General features: G+C 32.6%; 1 long non-coding RNA gene across 1 annotated transcript; it reads left to right on the top strand.

Moving 5' to 3' along the window:
• Positions 1 to 4,558, top strand: LOC147846418 (uncharacterized). The gene is made up of 2 exons (XR_015478731.1): positions 1 to 3,779; positions 3,843 to 4,558. It is a non-coding gene; the product is annotated as an uncharacterized LOC147846418 (long non-coding RNA).

Genomic DNA, 4,558 nt, shown 5'->3' with positions numbered 1-4,558 from the left:
GAATGCAATATCTTGTCTGAAACTGTTACAACATTAAGTGTTTAAATTGTAAGGTAAATTTTCACATTAAGAGATCAAGCACCCATATTGCAATTTTTAAGGCGCTAATAAATCAAACTTGAATGAATCGCTATTAATTAACAGATGTTTTTAAAAGCTTGCTTGAGTGCATGTAATGTGAACAAGTACTGTGTAAAATTAAAATAATATTGTTAACACAATAGTGGTATACATACATTACATAACATTCATTTGTTTTTCTTTGTCCCTTTAGTCATCAGAGGTCACCACAGCGGAATGAACAGGCATCTTATGCAGCGTATGTTTTACACAGCGGATGCCCTTCCAACTGCAACCCAGTACTGGGAAACATCCATACACACTTATTCACACACATACACTACAACCAATTTAGTTTTAGTTTATTCAATACACCTATAGCGCATGTCTTTGGACTGTGGGGGAAACCGGAGCGCCCGGAGGAAACCCATGCACTCAAACACGGAGAGAACATGCAAACTCGAACCAGCGACCTCCTTGCTTTGAGGTGACAGTGCTAACCACTGAGCCACTGTGTCGCCCATTAAGTAACACACTTTAAAATAAATAACATTTACTTCTGTGTCATTATTTCAATGTGAATGTACAGAATTTGAGTCTTACATTCAGTTTATTTGAACAAAACTTTAAACTAAAAAAAAAAAAAAAAAAAGAATAGCACCAATAGGAACAATACGCGTTATTTTAAATCAAAAGCAGTACATATATACAAATATATAAACAGATATAGATTATGTATGTTTCAATGCTATGTTATATTATGTTAAATTTCTTCTGTATTAAATGACCTAGAAAAATAGAAAAAAGAAAAGAACTAAGCATTCACTACAGACACTTTTTCTCTGTAGGGCCCATTTATATTTTAATGGTTATGCATTGTTGATCAAATTGACACATACACTAAAATGTGCCTCAAATGTGTGAATAACATTTGATATACAGTTGTAGTTAGAATTATTAGCCCCCCTTTGAACTTTTTTTCTCTTTTTAAATATTTCCCAAATGATGTCGAACACAGCAAGAAAATGTTCACAGTATGTCTGATAATATTTTTTCTTCTGGAAAAAGTCTCATTTGATTTATTTCGGCTAGAATAACAGCAGCATTTAATTTTTTAAAAGCTATTTTAATGGACAAAGTCATTAGTCCCTTTAGGCTATTTTTTTTCCGATGGTCTACAGAACAAACCATCGTTATACAACAACTTGCCTTATTACCCTAACCTGCCTAGTTAACCTAAATAACCTAGTTAAGTCTTTAAATGTCACTTTAAGCTGTATAGAAGCATCTTGAAAAATATCTAGTAAAATATTATTTCCTGTCATCATGGCAAAGATAAAATAAATCAGTTATTAGAAATTAGTAAACCGTCATGTTTAGAAATGTGTTGAAAAAAATCTTCTCTCCGTTAAACAGAAATTGGGGAAAAAATAAACAGGGTGGCTAATAATTCAGGGGGGCAAATAATTATCAACTGTATGTATACTTTTGGGTTAAATAAGGCCCAACAGTATAACTTTCGAAAAATTACCATTGCTATTGACAGCTTTTTTACTTTTTTTTTTTTTTAGAGAATTTCATATACTGTAGACTAATGGATAAACGAGAAAAAAAGGCCTGTAGTCGAAATACAAACCTGCTCACTGCACAGCTTAAACCATCCCTCAGCTTGAAGGGGATTTATAGTGATGAAAAGACAAAACAAACCAACATATTATCCCACACTCTCAGAATTAATGGTGCAAAAGTGGTCAATGGTGTGGGATTTCTTCAAAAGGTACACTTTGGTACTTTTGAGGTACTAATATGAACACTTTATTGTACTTTAAAGGGCCCATCCCAAAATGTGAGTCTTCGAAAGGCTACAGTCCCAGTGACAACCTTCATTTCTGAGACTGCATGCTCTAATTTATTATTTTTGGTACAGCTAACAGATGCAGGACATTTTAAATGACGTATTTCTTAAAGCATGAATGAATGCAGCTGCATTTCCCATGTGCTGTAGCACATCTGCACTGCCGGAAGTAAACTTCCTGCAGTCAACAATCTGTAATATAAAAAAAAATGTTGACCTGCAAAACTTATAACTTTTGGAAATGCATAATTTAATAGACAGTGGAGCAGATTCTTTTATATTTTTTTAAATCAGTGTTAGGTATTTGTGGTCAAAGATAAAACAAGACAAATACTGTACAAACATAGTGTCATAAACAGAAAGTATTTCAAATGTATTCTTTGCAATCATGCTGAATGTGTTACATTTTAAATGAATAAAACCTTTTTTCTATAACATGAGTAAACATAATGATTTGAAGGAAAGTGACAAACTAAACATCAAACAACAGTTAAATAGTATTTTAGAGCTGCATTGTGTATCAAATGACACTTGCTTTAAGTACTGTATGCTTGTATGAGTGTCTTCTATAAATTATGGTAAAACATATGATTTTCAATAGTTTTAGTTCATGGGAAAAACAATTAAATTAAATAGGACACATCCTAATAAACAGATTATTGAAAAGTTGTTGTTACTTTTATTCTTTTGATAAAAATGGATATCTTTGAACCACTGAAATACTACTCTTACTTCTATTACTATTATATGCATATTTACTATGTACATTTGTATATGTTTTGTATGTTGCAAGTGAAGCTGTAAATAAAAATCATAACAATGTTCTGTATATGGTGAAGCAGGTAAAGCTCCAACACTAATTCTGCATTTGAAGAGGCTTTACACCAAGCATAAGGCCATGTTTACAGATCACAATGTGGCTCAAAAGTACTAATTAATAGTCATAAATGCTTGTGTGTTGCTGCAGTACTTCAAATCACAAGGATTTACTCATTTCAAGAAAAAAAATCCTTTTATTGTCATTCAAAACATCACAAAAAGGTGGATTGCAGAAGAAAACAACAATGCACCAGTAGTAAAAACTATACAAAATAGATATGAATCAGAAAGTTTAGGATGAAACATTACTAATATGTTAATGTTTTATGTTGCATAAGGGACACCAAAATAGGACAAATCTTGTCTTTGAGTCATGTATTAATTAGTTAGTTTAAACCAGGGCTTCCTGTTGTTGTTGATTCTGTAGGATCAGTGTCCTGTAGTTTAACTCTAACTCTAATTAAACACACCTGAAGAAGCTAATCAAGGTCTTATACTTGAAACTGCCAGGCAGGTGTGTTGAGTCAAGTTGGAGCTAAACTCTGCAGGGACACCGACTCTCCATCCTGGCCACCTGACAGCTTCACTTTCTTTCTACAGTAACTGACTTTTTCCATGACATGGACACTTTTCACCTGTTCAGGACGTGATGTTTTCAGGATTGAGATACTCAACATGGTATCTTTGACATGATATTTGAAAATTTTAAAACTTTTTATTTAAATATTGAATAAAGTTGCACCTGACATAAATATCTAAATATGCAGGTACACCGGCCCTTTAGGACACACACACACACACACACACACACACACACACACGCACGCACACACACACACACGCACGCACACACACACACAAACACTCACACACACACACTTTTATTTTATGCTATAACAAAAGGATTATCAGGAATTACCCTACCCTTCCCCTAATACCCAGTTAGGTATGATTTTTAATAATTTGGATTTGCGAGGGCACAGGATAGTCACAGTGCTTGTAGACCACCTAAAGTAACACCCACATCATGTTATTATTCAATGTTGTGTCATAAACCACATAAGCAAAAAAAAAAAAAAAAAAAAAAACTTACAAAACCAAAAAACAGACACACACAAACAAATGAAATATACTTTTATAAAGATTCAAGACTCGAAATAGAAAAGGCCATTCAAATATGCTTACAGATTTATTTTTTAATGTGTCATTGGTGTTTTTAATTGAATTCATTTATTGTCTAGACATACACTCTCAGTAATAAAGGTACAAAACCTGTCACTGGGGTGGTACCTTTCCAAAGGGTACAATTTTATGAATTGTACCTTTAATGTGCACATTGGTAACTTAAAAGTTCAATTTTGCACCGTTAGCCTACACCTTTGTTTTTGGATAGTACTATGAGGTACACATTTCTACTTTTTTAAATTAGTAAATAAGTTGTACCTTTAAAGTACATAAAGTTGAAGTCAGAATTATTAGCCCCCCTTTGAATTTTCTATCCTTTTTTTTAATATTTCCCAAATGATGTTTAACAGAGCAAGGAAATTTTCACAGTATGTCTGATAATATTTTTTTCTTCTAGAGAAAGTCTTATTTGGTATATTTCAGCTAGAATAAAAGCATTTATTAATTTTTACACACCATTTTAAGGTCAAAATTATTAGCCACTTTAAGCTATATTTTATTTCGATAGTCTACAGAACAAACCATCGTTATACAATAACTTGGTTACCCTACCGTGCCTAGTTAACCTAATTAACCAAGATAAGCCTTTAAATGTCACTTTAAGCTGTATAGAAGTGTCTTGAAAAATATCTAGTCAAA

Source organism: Danio rerio, chromosome 2, assembly GCF_052040795.2.
Source record: "Danio rerio strain M-AB ecotype USA chromosome 2, GRCz13ab, whole genome shotgun sequence".
Lineage (NCBI taxonomy): Eukaryota > Metazoa > Chordata > Actinopteri > Cypriniformes > Danionidae > Danio > Danio rerio.
The sequence above is the reverse complement of the archived record's forward strand: the minus strand, read 5'-3'. Positions and strand labels throughout refer to the sequence as shown.